At 38.4% G+C, this 16,594-nt stretch overlaps 2 pseudogenes; both read left to right on the top strand.

The window, feature by feature from the left end:
- LOC149212934 (uncharacterized) overlaps positions 1-7,642 on the top strand; it is a 64,941-nt pseudogene extending 57,299 nt beyond the window's left edge.
- Positions 7,643-8,831: 1,189 nt separating this feature from the next.
- Positions 8,832-14,257, top strand: LOC149212933 (uncharacterized; annotated as a pseudogene).
- The last annotated feature ends 2,337 nt before the right edge of the window (positions 14,258-16,594 follow it).

Here is a 16,594-nt window from a genome sequence, read left to right as displayed (position 1 = left end):
ACCCTCAGCCACAAATAAGTTATTTATTATGAAATGTTTATTTGATATGAAGATGTCAAAAGGTGGATCTGTTGTAGACCATTTAAACGATTTTAATACAGATACAAGTCAGTTACGTTCTGTAGGGGTAACTTTTGATGATGAGTTAGGGCTCTGTTATTTCTATGCTCATTGCCAGAAAGTTGGAATGGTTTAGTTATGGCCATAAGTAACTCTATCTCTGGATCTAGTACTTTAAAGTATGATGATGTTGTCAGTGCAATCCTTAGCAAGGAAATGCGATAGAAAAGCTCCAGTGAGACATCAGGTAATGCTTTCACCGCAAAGATTAGGGGAAGAAAAATGGAAAGATGAAAGAGACCAGGATAACGCAGTAAGTCAAGAAAAGGAAGATCCATGTCTAGATCGGGGATAGTGTGCTAGAAATGTTGGAAGAAAGGACACCTAAAGAAAGACTGCAAGTCTCGGAAGGGAAAAGAAGGAGATGCGCAACAAGAAACTAAGCATGAAGCGAATGTAATAGGTGATGTGTTGCAAGATGCTTTGATTCTTTCATCAAAAAATATTATTGATGCCTGGGTGGTAGATTCAGGGGCCTCATTTCGTGGCACACCTGATAGGAAAAAAATTTATGATTATGTTCAAGGAGATTTTGGACAGGTTCGATTGGGTGATGATAAACCCTGTAAAATTAGTGGCTATTGAAGGAGGTAAGGCATGTTCCAGATCTGAAGAAAAATATGATTTCAACAAGGCAGCTGGGAGGTGGAGGTTGCATAACTATTTTCACAGATAAAACCTGGAAGGTCACAAAAAGATCCCTGGTAACAGAAAAAGGAGAAAATGTTGGTACATTGTATTTATGCAATGGTATTTCTAATTATGTTAATGTTTTAACCTCTACAGAAGAAGATACGACATTATGGCATCATAGGCTTGAGCACATGAGTGAGAAGGTGATGTAGATTCTTCACTCAAGAAATTTGTTGCCAGGTTTGAAGCATGTTGATTTAAAATTTTGTGAGAATTGTGTTTATGGAAAATAGAAGAGAGTCAGATTCCTTAGAGGTGGGAAAGAAAAGAAGAACAAAAAATTAGAGCTTGTGCATACATATGTATGGGGACCTGCTCAGGTATCATCTCTTGGTGGCTCTCGTTTTTATGTTACTTTTATTGATGATGCAACCAGAAAAACCTGGATTTATTGTATTCGAAATAAGTCTGATGTATTTGGTACTTTCAAGAAATGGAATGCTTTGCTTGAAAATGAGATAGAAAAAGGTTGAAGTGTCTCAGATCAGACAATGCAGGTGAATATTGTACTAAAGAGTTTGATAGGTTCTATTCAGAGAATGGAATTTGTAGAGAGAAGACAATTCCAGGAACACCACAAGGAAATGGTGTGTCAGAAAGGATGAACAGGACAATCATGGAGTGTGCAAGGTGCATGACCTTCAAGTTCCTTGGGTGGTGGTATTCCAGAGGAAGCATGAATAGGTAAAAACGTAAACTACTATTTTTTAAAGACTTTTGGTTGTGAAGCCTTTGTCCATATTAATAAACATAATAGAACAAAGCTTGAGGCAAAATCAAAGAAATGTGCCTTTATTGGATATGGTGTTAATGATTTTGGTCATTGCTTTTATGATTATGAAAAACATAAAATCATTAGGAGAAGAGATGCCATTTTCAATGAAAAGGTTTTGTATAAGGATCAGCCATAGGAAAAGAAATAGGAAAAAGAAAACAGAGAATACACAGTGCTTGACGATATCACAAGAAAAGTGATGGCACCTGAAAATCATAATGATCAAGAGCCAGAACAACAGCCACAATAGCAACAAGCACTTCAAACACCTAAAAGTGGTGTTAGAAGATATACTAGGATAACTAGACCCCCTAAATGATATTTTCCTTCATTATATTATGTATTGTTGACTGATTCTAGTGAACCAGAATGTTATGAAGAAGCAGTGCAAGTAGAAACCAGAAATAAGTGGGAGCAAGCCATGAAAGAAGAGATGGACTCCTTAGCACATAACCAGACTTGGGACTTAGTCAGGTTGCCTGTAGGTAAAACAACATTATAGAATAAATGGGTTTACACGTTAAAGGAAGAAAATGAAGGTAGAAAAAGGTATAAAGCTAGACTTTTGGTAAAAGGGTTTCCATAGAAAAAGGGTATAGACTGTGATGAAATATTTTCTCTTGTTGTTAAAATGACTTCAATCATAACTATTTTAAGTCTAGTAGTAGTTGAAGATTTTCATCTTGGGCAGTTAGATGTAAAGACAACCTTTCTCCATGGGGATTTGGAGGAGGAGATATATATGCAGCAGCCACAAGGATATGAGGTAAAATGGAAGGAGAAACTAGTTTGTAGGTTGAAGAAGAGCTTGTATGGCTTAAAATAGGTTCCAAGGTAGTGGTATCTAAAATTTGACAAGTTTATGTCTGAACAAGGTTATACTAGATGTCACTCTAATCATTGTGTTTATCTGAAAAAGCAAAATGATGGCAGCTATATTATATTTTTATTATATGTAGATGACATGCTTGTTTCAGGGTCTAACATATAGGAAATAAATGTGCTCAAAAGAAAATTGGCAAATTCATTTGCAATGAAGGATTTGGGAGCTGCAAAACAAATCCTTGGTATGAGAATAACTAGAGACAGAAAAAATCGCAAATTAACATTGTCTTAGAATGAGTACAAACAAAAGGTGTTGAAAAGATTTAATATGCACAATGCAAAACTAGTTAGTACACCTGTTGCTAGCCATTTCAAACTTAGTAAGGAGATGTGCCCAAAGACCCAAGAAGACATGGATTATATGTCTAAAGTTCCATATGCATCAGTAGTTGGAAGCTTATTGTATGCAATGGTCTGCACAAGGCCTGATATTGCACATGCAGTGGGAGTTATAAGTAGGTACATAAACAATCCATGAAAAGAACATTGGATGGCAGTGAAGTGGATTCTCAGGTATTTGAGAGGTACCACAAATCAAGCATTATGCTTTGGTGGTTCAAACATTTCTCTATAGGTATATGTTGATGCAAATATGGTGGGTGACAGAGATAACAAGAGGAGCACAACAGGGTATGTATTTACTGTAGGTGGAACAACTGTCAGTTGGGTCTCAAAAGTACAAAGTGTTGTTGCACTCTCAACAACAGAAGCAGAGTATGTTGCTGCTACAGAGGCTAGTAAAGAAATGATTTGGTTATACAGGTTTCTGGATGAATTGGGTATGAAGCATGAGTTGGGCAGGTTATACAGTGACAGCCAGAGTTCCATACATCTTGCAAAGAACTCTACATTTTATTCCAAGACAAAGCATATACAGCTCAAGTACCATTTCATACGGTTGGCATTGGAAGATGGATAGTTGAAGCTGGAAAAGATACACACTAGCCAGAATCCTGCAGATATGTTAACAAAAGTTGTAACTAGGGAGAAACTGAGAATCTGCTGAGTTTCAATTTGTCTTCAAGTATTATGAAGAAGATGAGAAGCGTCTAGATCCAAAGTGGAGTCATTGTCTAGCAAATGAAGCAGCGGTGGAGTTACTATAATCAATCTCCAAGTGGTAGATTGTTGGGTGTGGAGCCTGATTATCTTCTGTATTCAAAGGTATCACCGCATTGGACCCCAGTTCAAAATGTTGTAATTTCATAGTCAATCTGGGCCTTAAATTAGGCAGAGATCTGACAGTAGAAGTTATGTTTAATTTAGGTTTTTTTGCCCTAGAAGGCAACCCCTTGCTATATATGAGGGAATTGTATTGCATCTATGGATATCTGTATTCTCAGTGAGGAAGAGAGCGGAGATTGAGAAGGAAGAGGAAGTTACAGTAGATCTGTTGTAGGGTGTATCTCTTTAGTTTGCTGGATAATATAAAAAGAAGGACTGGCTATTTCTCCGTGGACGTAGCCCAAACTGGGTGAACCACGTATATTTGTGTCTCTCTTGTTTTATGCATTTTCTATGTTTATATTTCTGTAATATTTTATGTGTTCCATTGCTCTATAATAAATAATTTCTAACAATATATTACTATATGATCATCTAAGAAAACCAATTAATGACCAAAGAAATATGACAAAAATGTTGGTTGTGTTATATGGTATTGTAAATTAGCTACTAATAGTCACATATATGCAAAATTTAGTTGTCATTTCTAATGAAAAATTAATCATTTGTAGTAGCCATTTATATTTTTTTGGTAGTTTCATATTCATTATATAAACGACTAATTTAGTAGTATATATTCATTTAATTTATTTTCATTAATAATCATTATAAACAACTAATTTAGTCATTTTAGATTGATTTTATGTGTTCATTATTAATCAACATAGATTAATTAGTATGATTTTGTGACTAAACTAAAAAAACATCATAAAGTGTGAATTGGTTCATCTAATATGAAAATTAAAAATTACATATGTTAGTTAAAATACTGAACAAGATCAAGTGCAACTATAAATAATTTCAACCACAAATGATATATTATATGAAATGTCGAGTATTAAAATACGAGTTTCCAACTTAACATTGGCTAGACTACAATTTACACATGAAATGTTGTTTCATCACTATAAAACATTATCATTGTATTTTCAAGTCATTGCAGGTGAATTCACCAACTATGAAGACTTGAACAGCAGTCTCTATGCCTGTGTCTTATGCGGGATATTGGCTTTAAGTGTACCACTAGATTGGTTCTCTTCTCTCTCTCTTTTTGCATTTGTTGCTCCAGTGTTAGTGTTCTCCTCTTTCTTCAAATCTTGCTGCTTACCATCAATATTGAGTTCCTTTTCTGAAAACAAAAGAACCTAGAATGTAGAGTGTAAGGCATGAAAGAGGATGAAAACTAGAATATAAATTAAAGTATACTATAAAGGATTGATATTACATATACCTCAATATCAACAATGTTAAAGCCATTCTTCCCCAGAACAACTAGAAACATGAAGAATTTTTCTTTGGTTGAGCGATAGTGGCTACAATGTGGCCAGATGACCTGTATAAACAAATTAAAGTCACCATATAAAATAACACCTTAGTAACTTAGTATTCAACCTTCAAGGAAATATTTGGCACAATTGTTAGACTTAGTCTTGTCAGTCCTCTGTCAGAGTCAAATTCACCAAGGTTCATTTCGCGTCATTTGCAGTCATCAAATACCAGTTTGGTCAAAAAGGGTCATTTTAATCCTTGAGTCTAGGGTTTTGTCTCCAGAAGTGTTCACTAACGCCTGTAGGCCAAAGAGAGCTTCAATAAGGTTTCACTTCAAGATCCACATTATTAATAATGCTGAAGGATAGTTCTTCTTCAAAACTCTGTTTTAAAGAAGAAATTATTAAATTCGTTCAATACATGGTTGATAAGGTTTTACAGCTCTTCAGGCAGCCCTGCCCATCTTGCTAGGTTCAGCAGCCCCTATCCCTGCAAAAGCACAAACAGACAGAACATCATCAACACAAAGAGACAAAGCAAGATCTACAGGGGTTGGAGCGGGATTTTTCAAAGCTAATCTAGTTATATCTCATATCAACAAGTGTATCACTGAAAGCCCCTAGACAACATTAAGTAGGAGAAAATTCATTTACTCAATACAGTACCAGTTTTCCTTTATTGAAGATGGACCTGCAAACAAAGCAAATGAAATACTATTGGAAAAGAAGGGAACTTTTGGACCACATGATTGTAGGCTACTATGTATTAATTCTTCACAATCAAATGAAGAGATCTTACTAGAAGATATCTAGACTCCTTTTGTTTCATCATCTGACCATGTTCTAGGCCGCTGTTTCAATAGAAATGACTTGGAACAGATTAATGAATTCATGCAAGAATTTTCTGTAAAGAATATTATCCCATACATGGAGCAGAAAATATTCTCCTTGAGTCAACAGGTTTCAGCAACAAGGAAGGGGTTGAAAAATCAGTTTAAAAAACTTTTGGTGGCATAAGGGGAAGGATGATACTCCTAATGTTTCGAATGGGTCCATCTACACATTTAGTTCGATAGAGTCTCAGATCAGAATTTTGGGAGACTATGCCTTTATGTTGCGTGATTATGAACTTGCTCTTTCAAATTATCGATTGTTATCCAGTGACTACAAGATTGACAAGGCTTGGAAGCGTTATGCTGGTGTTCAGGAAATGATTGGACTTTCACTATTTATGCTGGATCAATCAAGAAAGGAAGCAGAGTATTCCATGGAAACGACTTTTACAACTTATCAGAAAATAGGTGCCTCAGGTCAGAGATATGCCACAAGATGTGCACTTTGGTGGTCGGAATTGCACAAAGCTAGGGGGCAATTCAAGGAGGCTGCCAATGTCTACTTCTGTATCTCTAGTGAGGAACCAAGCTTACGCGTAGGTATATTGCTGGAGCAGGCAGCCTATTGTTATCTACGTGCAAATCCACGCATGCTCAGGAAATTTGGATTCCATCTTGTCCGTGCAGGAAATCGCTACACTATATGTGGACAGCAGAAACATGCCATTAGAGCATATATGTGTGCTCTTCCTATATTTTAAGGCGATGGATGGAATTATTTTAGAGACCATGTCCACTTTAATCTTGGAAGATGGTATGCTGTATTGGGAAGTCAGAACTGGCCATTCAACATTTAATGAGATTACTTGCATATAGTGATAAATTAGCTAAAACTCAGGAAATGTTTCTGGGAGATTTCCTGCGTGTTTTTGAGAGTGTTGGTAAAAAAGATGAAATGTTCAAACTGAAGTTACCTGCCATTAAATATGACATCACTGAGAATTCGTTTTGAGGATCACCGCGCATATGCCTCTGCTGGAGCTGTTCTTTTACTAGAAAGGACATGGCAATATTTGGAGGAAAGATTAGTTTCATCGACATCCCCAACATTAAGTAACTGGTTAGATTCTGCAGCAAGGTCTTCTTCCAAATCTTTGAAAGGAAAAGATAGCAATAGTTGTATCGTTGGAGAGGTTATAAATGTGGAGCTTGAGTTTAAGAAGCCCTCTTCATATCCCTATTGATATATCTACAGTTTCCCTCATATGTGATTTCATTCCTGAAATGATGTCGGAGAACGTTGGTGTTGGTCATCATGGAGAAAAAGAAATTGGATCTGAAATTGCACTATCTAATCATAGCATCGATGAAGAGGGGAACACATATGATCGTGGTGCTTCTTCATTGGTTTTATCTGAGGAGGCTTTTAGTCCGAAAGGAGGTCAAAGTGTGATGGTACATTTGAAAGTGACTCCTAAAATGGATGGTTTCCAGCATATGTTGACAGTTGATTTGTATACTCTGAGTTCTGTTCAATACAAATTCAGTCAGGGAAAGGTACGGTGCCCAAAATTATGCTTCCAGAAGACATTAAACTGTTGCAATTTAAAGCTTTCCATTCCTGGCATACCGAGCTCTTTGTGCATATTAAGGTTGATATTCTTTCAAATCCACGGCTAGAGATTGTTAGTGTTCCGGATCAAACTTTCGATGATGGAGCAATCTGTCATGCTCACGATGAGAGCACAGCAGGTCAATCACAAATAAGTAATCAAACTATGGTGAATGAAGTCAGGTTTTACATTGAGACTTGTATGAGTGAAGATGACGAAATGGGAGAATGATTTGAAGTGACTTGGGACCAAAGTTTGAAAGCGTGAGGATGAATTGAGGAAATTAGAAACCAATTTAAGTGAAGTGAATAGGTTCTCTGAGTGCCTTGGAAAGAGAGCTCAACAAATGTACCTTTTCTTCTAAAGGTGATGGGAAGGCAAATTCAAATCCATATTCACATAGTGTTGAAGATACTTTAGAAGAAAATCAATAGACGAGGAATCACTGCAGCTTCCCTCTGGCTTCACTTAAGTAGGGTGAATGTTCAATCGAGAAAACCCCCTAAAAACCTCCACTAAGACCCTACCCCTGGTTTTCCAAGAAAATTGGTGTCATTTTACAGTGCGCAGCGCACACACAAGGTGGCGCGGGGCACTCAGGGTGCGCGGCACACTGGGAGCCCGGCCATAGTGTTAATATTACATTGGTGCGGCGCATACCTGGTGCGTGGCGCACTAGGTAGTACGTACGCTGTACAGAGCCCCAAGGCTGAATTTTATCATCGATTCATCAAAAAATTCATTTTTTTGTCGGCATCATTTGATCCGCTGCCTATTCTAATCTTCGACAGGGTTAATTTGAGCTCAGAATAGAGTTGATGTGTGTAGAGAATATGTTCATCAACTTATTGTGGGAGAGAATACAACTATGCATGGACAATGGAGATCTTGACTGTACATGCTTGTCTAGCGAAACTGCGTGGATGTGTGGAGAGACTGCTCGCATGAATCTAGAATGGAAAATAGAGCTCACTATATAGGTTTGAAATTCCAAGTCTCAGTGATATCCAATTCAAAACCAGCATGCCTCGTAATGTTAGCCGGTCCATCGACCAATATGATATTTTCAAGGAGTCATCACACAGGGACATTACAATTCTGCAACGTGAATTCAGAGCAATGGACGACCAACATCATCTTAACTAGTAACCAAAAGCTCCAATGTGAGGCAAACTAGAGAGCTCTGAAAGGATGTGTGAAGAGCCCATCTGCCGTGGCACCGTAGGAGAACAACGATTGCAGGGAGAATCGTTGATCGTTGTTACAACAACCCACCTTCCTCTTTCTGGAAACCAGCACGTGAATGTTAGTTTTTATTTTGATATAATACAAATTTAAAGCTGAAATTTGCATGAAGCCGAGTACCTAAAACTGAGTGAAGCTGAGTGGAGAAGCATTCTATTAATGGGGATTTCATGACATGGGTGAAAGTGTGTCAGAAAAATGGACAAAAGAGGAGGAAAAAACCTTTCAGGATCTTGTGAATATGAATCCCATATCATCAAACAAGAATTTTTGGAATTATCTATCTGTGGCCTTTCCATCAAGAAGCAAAAAGGAGCTGGTTAGTTACTATTTCAATGTGTTTGTACTACGTCGATGGGCTTTTCAGAATAGGTTAGACCCAGATAACATTGACATTGATGATGATGAAACAGATTTTACAAACTCGGAAAATGGAATGAGTGAGAGACTCTTGACGACTGAGGAGGATGATGATTCAGTGGATGAATTTGATGCGTCAGAAGGTGATGAATTGGTTGCAGGATCAAATGATGAAACGACAGATACAACGGATGATCAATGTTGAGGACGAAGGAAGGTGAAAAGGTCGAAAACCAAGTGGTGAAAAAGGCACAGGGCCAGCGTAAGGTGGAAAGCCAAAAGCCAAATTAAACGGAAAATGCCTACCACAGCAAAGAAATAGGATTCGATTTCCTATTTTTGGACTGTAGTTATGATTCAAAGGGTATACAGTTATAGTGTACGCCTTTCCAACTGGTCATCAGTGATTTCAAATGGGATAATGTAACACTCTTCTGTCGCCAGCACAGATGGATAGCTCTCTTCCTATCTTCTTCCATTGGTGTTCCAGCTCCCTATTTTTTATCGATTTGTTTTCCCATTCCTGAGTCTATTTATTATATGAAAATTATGTGTAAATGGTTCTGAGTTCTGGAAAACAGTGGGAGAGTTGTGAAGGGAAACTCCACTGTACAGTTTTGACAGGGATTTAATGAAAAGATACAGCTCTGGTCCCTGAGATTCTTGTGGTGTGCATTTAACATTTGTCTCTTCCTTTGTTTCATATGTAGCTTGGTTATGTTTCCATTTCATTCATAATCATTTCTAAATGAATACTTTTAAGTGAGAAAGGTAGAATCCAATTTATTGCTCTGTCTTGGGAAAGTGTTCATATTTAATGTTTTCTTCTGTTTGACAAGGATTCATCTTCTATGCCCTTGTCAACCTCTCAACAGTTCACCCACTCCACAGTGTTTCAAATTTGATGTTAAATCTCTTGCCTATCTTGCCTCAGGATATAATCTGTGTCTTTGATTCTATTTCTCTGTTCAAGCTATTCCTTGTCCCATGCAGCCCAGAAAACCTAGTCATTTATCAAAATACCCTTTCTTATCTATTTACTAGCCTAAAATCAGTTCCCATTTTAAGTCATCTCGCACCCTATTGCTCATTTTATCGAGATTGACTGGAGAGAGCCCTCTCATGTCCTCGTAGGGCTAGCTACGAGGCTGAGCTTGGTTTGATGTTGCCTTGAACCTCGCCTTCCTTCAGCCTAAGGGAGATTCAAGCACTAATATAGTGGCGACTCCGCTGGGGACAAAGTTTACTTGTAGATTGTCTTGCCCCAGGACATATCTCAAGTTCAGAGCTGATCGTTGATGGTGAACAACGATCAGACATAAGAAGACGGCTGAAATCATTCACCTGGTGACTCCATTCACTGAAGAATCCATCAATCAATCCTTCATGGTGACTCCACTACAGAGAGATCAGTAGAGGTAAGATTTTCAAAATGGATCGAATTGTAAGAAGATATGCTCCCATGAGCCGAGATCACATCCCAGGTTTTCCAAATAAAATGCCCAAGGTAGATTGGTCAAAGAATTTTCCTGTGTTTAGAAATGTGGAAGGTAATGACGCTGCCCTTCATCTAGTGAAATTTCACATTCATGTGCATAGATTAAAGATCAATTTTCCTGAAGACTGTTTGATGAAAATGTTTATGGCTACTCTAGAAGACGAAGCCTGATCTTGGTATGAAAGCTTGCCACCTGCTTCCATTTATTGTCTAAAGGATTTTCATTTGATATTCTTTGAGAAGTATAAAGAATCTTATCCATCATTAAATTTAGTTTAGGATTGTTGCAAGCATGCTTATGGTTTTATTGAGAGCCTTGAAAAATACTATGAGGATGATAATTTTATGGACGAAGAAATCATGGAAGCATTGTATGAAAATCCGTTTCAGCAGTCTACAGAACTCTTAGAGGAAACTTTGCAGCAGGATCAAAATCAGCAGGTTAAAGATTTTCATATGACTGAAAATGATGAAAAAGGAAGTCCTATTTCAGATCTGGTTGAAATAAATGAGGGTACGCAGGAAAATGATGATGATAAACCAGATCGAGAGACGGATTGTGATGAGGAAAAATATGTTGTTCTGGATCTCATAGAAGAGAATTGCATTATTGAGGCTGCCTCAAATGAAGAAGACAGAGTTACAAGCCTAACTACCCTCATCTCATCAGAACACAGCCTTCCTACCAAGGTAATCCAGTCAATTCATGAACAACAAGAGGATACCTTCGTTCAAGTAAGTGAAAAGGTTCCTTTGGATGAATCTTTAGTAGATGGTAGAAATGTCATTTGTGCGCTTCAACAATCATTCGAAGATGCTTTTATTATGATTAATGAATGTAATAAGGAACATGAAATCCTGGCTATCATATCATATGAAGATAACCTACAATACATTTACACCGCAGAAGATCAAAGCATTCAGGATTTCCATTCAGATTCTTCTTCATATGTTTCATGTACTGAAATGTTTTTCCAAGAAGAGATATTCTCATCTACAGGTTCCCTCGAGACAAAGGACACCTTGTTTCTTCAGCAGGAAGAAAATCTTCATGTTTTTCATGATCCAATGGCAGATTTACTGCAGTCAGCAGTGAAGGTGATTGTTGTAGTGTTCAGTGATGAAGGAGATCATGGTCAACTATGTTTTTGGATGCCCAGTGATCAGTTTGTATTGTTGACCAGAAGATATGATAGGAAGAATCAGTCAAGAAGCCATCTTCTTGAATGGTTGCATTGGCATTTTGATATAGTTTGAGGATATATTGTCTTGTAAGTAACACGGGTGGCCAGGTACTGCCACCCAGCTTTAAGTTTTAAGTTCAGGTCTCAGTGTTTTTAAGTACAGTTTGTCGAGTCAGTTTTTTCAGTCATTTGAGATTTACAAATGAGTCGGTTTGAGTCAAGTTTCAGTAAATAAATTGAGTCATGTTGGTTTGTCGGAATAATGGACTCCATAGCCCAATGGACGAAGGCACTGTTTGCTCACCCAAAGATCTGCAGTTCTTGGCACCTCCACGGAGTGGCAGCTGCCATCCCAATTGGAGCCAATGTTAGACTCAGTCTTGTCAGTCCTCTGTCAGAGTCAAATTCACCAAGGTTCATTTCTCGTCATTTGCAGTCATCAAATACCAGTTTGGTCAAAAAGGGTCATTTTAATCCTTGAGTCCAGGGTTTTGTCTCCAGAAGTGTTCACTAATGCCTGTAGGCCAAAGAGAGCTTCAATAAGGTTTCACTTCAAGATCCACATTATTAATAATGCTGAAGGACAGTTCTTCTTCAAAACTCTGTTTTAAAGAAGAAATTATTTTCGTTCACTACATGGTTGATAAGGTTTTATAGCTCTTCAGTCAGCCCTGCCCATCTCGCTAGGTTCAGCAGCCCCTATCCCTGCAAAAGTACAAACAGACAGAACATCATTAGCACAAAGAGACAAAGCAAGATCTACAGGGGTTGGAGCGGGATTTTTCAAAGCTAACCTAGTTATATCTCATATCAACAAGTGTATGACTGAAAGCCCCTAGACAACATTAAGTACAAGAAAATTCATTTACTCAATACAGTACCAGTTTTCCTTTATTGAAGATGGACCTGCAGACAAAGAAAATGAAATACTATTGGAAATGAAGGGAACTTTTGGACCACATGATTGTAGGCTGCTATGTATTAATTCTTGACAATCAAATGAAGAGATCTTACCAGAAGATATCTCGACTCCTTTTGTTTCATCATCTTTGATAATTCATCATCTGACCATGTTCTAGGCCGCTGTTTCAATAGAAATGACTTGGAACAGATTAATGAATTCATGCAAGAATTTCCTGTAAAGAATATTATCCCATACATGGAGCAGAAAATACGCTCCTTGAATCAACAGGTTTCAGCAACAAGGAAGGGGTTGAAAAATCAATTTAAAAAACCTTTGGTGGCATAAGGGGAAGGATGATACTACTAATGTTTCGAATGGGTCCATCTACACATTTAGTTCGATAGAGTCTCAGATCAGAATTTTGGGAGACTATGCCTTTATGTCGCGTGATTATGAACTTGCTCTTTCAAATTATCGATTGTTATCCAGTGACTACAAGATTGACAAGGCTTGGAAGCATTATGCTGGTGTTCAGGAAATGATTGGACTTTCACTATTTATGCTGGATCAATCAAGAAAGGAAGCAGAGTATTCCATGAAAACGGCTTTTACAACTTATCAGAAAATAGGTGCCTCGGGTCAGAGATATGCCACAAGATGTGAACTTTGGTGGTCGGAATTGCACAAAGCTAGGGGGCAATTCAAGAAGGCTGCCAATGTCTACTTTCGTATCTCTAGTGAGGAACCAAGCTTATGTGCAGGTATATTGCTGGAGAAGCCAGCCCATTTTTATCTGCGTGCAAATCCACGCATGCTCAGGAAATTTGGATTCCATCTTGTCCTTGCAGGAAATAGCTACACTATATGTGGACAGCGGAAACATGCCATTAGAGCATATATGTGTGTTCTTCCTGTATTTGAAGGCGATGGATGGAATTATATCAGAGACCATGTCCACTTTAATCTTGGAAGATGGTATGCTGTATCGGGAAGTTAGAACTGGCCATTCAACATTTAATGAGATTACTTGCATATAGGCATAAATCAGCTGTAACTCAGGAAATGTTTCTGGGAGATTTCCTGCGTGTTTTTGAGAGTGTTGGTAAAAAAGATGAAATGTTCAAATTGAAGTTGCTTGCCATTAAAAATGACATCACTGAGAATTCGTTTTGAGGATCACCGCACATATGCCTCTGCTGGAGCTGTTCTTTTACCAGAAAGGACATGGCAATATTTGGAGGAAAGATTAGTTTCATCGACATCCCCGACATCAAGTAACTGGTTAGATTCTGCAGCAAGGTCTTCTTCCAAATCTTTGAAAGGAAAAGATAGCAATATTTGTATTGCTGGAGAGGCTATAAATGTCGAGCTTGAGTTTAAGAAGCCCTCTTCATATCCCTATTGATATATCTGCAGTTTCCCTCATATGTGATTTCATTCCTGAAATGATGTCGGAGAACGTTGGTGTTGGTCATCATAGAGAAAAAGAAATTGGATCTGAAATTGCACTATCTAATCATAGCATCGATGAAGAGGGGAACATATATGATTTTGCTGCTTCTTCAGTGGTTTTATCTGAGGAGGCTTTTAGTCTGAAAGGAGGTCAAAGTATGATGGTACATTTGAAAGTGACTCCCAAAATGGATGGTTTCTAGCATACGTCGACAGTTGATTTGTATCCTCTGAATTCTGTTCAATACAAATTCAGTCAAGGAAAGGTACGATGCCCAAAATTATGCTTCCAGAAGACATTAGACTGTTGCAATTTAAAGCTTTCCATTCCTGGCATACCGAGCTCTTTGTGCATATTAAGGTTGATATTCTTCCAAATCCACGGCTGGAGATTGTTAATGTTCCAGATCAAACTTTCGATGATGGAGCAATCTATCATGCTCACGATGAGAGCACAACAAGTCAATCACAGATACGTAATCAAACTATGGTGAATGAAGTTAGGTTGTACATTGAGACTTGTATGAGTGAAGATGACGAAATGGGAGAATGATTTGAAGCGACTTGGGACCAAATTTTAAAAGCGTGAGGATGAATTGAGGAAATTAGAAACCAATTTAAGTGAGGTGAATAGTTTCTCTGAATGACTTGGAAAGAGAGCTCAACAAATGTACCTTTTCTTCAAAAGGTGATGGGAAGGCAAATTCCAATCCATATTCACACAGTGTTGAAGATACTTTAGAAGAAAATCAATAGACGGGGAATCATTGCAGCTTCCCTCTGGCTTCACTTAAGTAGGGTGAATGTTCAATCGAGGAAACCCCCTAAAAACCTCCACTAAGACCCTACCCCTGGTTTTCCAAGCAAATTGGTGTCATTTTACAATGCGCGGCGCACACACAAGGTGGCGTGGCGCACTGGGAGCTCGGCCACAGTGTTAATATTATACTGGCGCGGTGCATACCCAGCGTATGGCGCACTGGGCAGTACGCGTGCCGCACAGAGCCCCAAGGCTGAATTTTATCATCGATTCATCAAAAAATTCAATTTTTTGTTGGCATCATTTGATCCGCTGCCTATTCTAATCTTTGACGGGGTTAATTTGAGCTCAGATGAGAGTTGATGTGTGTAGAGAATATGTTCATCAACTTATTGTGGGAGAGCATACAACTATGCGTGGACAATGGAGAGCTTGACTGTACATGCCTGTCTAGCAAAACTGCGTGCTTGTGTGGAGAGACTGCTCGCGTGAATCTAGAATGGAAAATAGAGCTCACTGTATAGGTTTGAAGTTCCAAGTCTCGGTGATATCCAATTCAAAACCAGCATGCCTCGGAATGTTAGCCAGTCCATCGACCAATCTAATATTTTCAAGGAGTCATCACACAGGGACATTACAATTCTGCAACGTGAATTCAGAGCAATGGACGACCAACATCATCTTAACTAGTAACCAGAAGCTCCAATGTGAGGCAAACTAAAGAGCTCTGAAAGGATGTGTGAAGAGCCCATCTGCCGTGGCGCTGTAGGAGAACAACGATTGCAGGGAGAATCGTTGATCGTTGTTACAACAACCCACCTTCCTCTTTCCGGAAACCAGCGCGTGAATGTCAGTTTTTATTTTGATATAATACAAATTTCAAGCTGACATTTGCATGAAGCCGAGTACCTAAAACTGAGTGAAGCTGAGTGGAGAAGCATTCTATTCATGGGGATTTCATGACATGGGTGAAAGTGTGTCAGAAAAATGGACAAAAGAGGAGGAACAAGCCTTTCAGGATCTTGTGAATATGAATCCCATATCATCAAACAAGAATTTTTGGAATTATCTATCCTTGGCCTTTCCATCAAGAAGCAAAAAGGAGCTAGTCAATTACTATTTCAATGTGTTTGTACTGCGTCGACGGGCTTTTCAGAATAGGTTAGACCCAGGTAACATTGACAGTGATGATGATGAAACAGATTGTACAAACTCAGAAAATGGAATGAGTGAGATACTCTTGACGACTGAGGAGGATGATGATTCAGTGGATGAATCTGATGCGTCAGAAGGTGATGAATTGGTTGCAGGATCAGATGATGAAACGACAGATACAATGGATGATCAATGTTGAGGACGAAGGAAGGTGAAAAGGTCGAAAGCCAAGCGGTGAAAAAGGCACAGGGCCAGCGTAAGTTGGAAAGCCAAAAGCCAAATTAAATGGAATATGCCTACCATAGTAGAGAAATAGGATTCGATTTCCTATTTTTGGACTGTAGTTATGATTCAAAGGGTATACAGTTACAGTGTACGCCTTTCCAACTGGTCATCAGAGATTTCAAATGGGATAATGTAACGCTGTTCTGTCGCCAGCACAGATGGAAAGCTCTCTTCCTATCTTCTTCCATTGGTGTTCCAGCTCCCTATTTTTTATCGATTTGTTTTCCCATTCCTGAGTCTATTTATTGTATGAAAATTATGTGTAAAGGGTTCTGAGTTCTGGCAAACAGTGGGAGAGCTGTGAAGGAAAACTTCACTGTACAGTTTTGACAGGGATTTA

This window comes from Pinus tabuliformis, chromosome 1_1 (genome assembly GCF_031772625.1).
Source record: "Pinus tabuliformis cultivar Carrire ecotype Pingquan chromosome 1_1, CPIR1, whole genome shotgun sequence".
Taxonomy (NCBI): domain Eukaryota; kingdom Viridiplantae; phylum Streptophyta; class Pinopsida; order Pinales; family Pinaceae; genus Pinus; species Pinus tabuliformis.
This window is presented reverse-complemented; position numbering and strand designations above follow the sequence as displayed.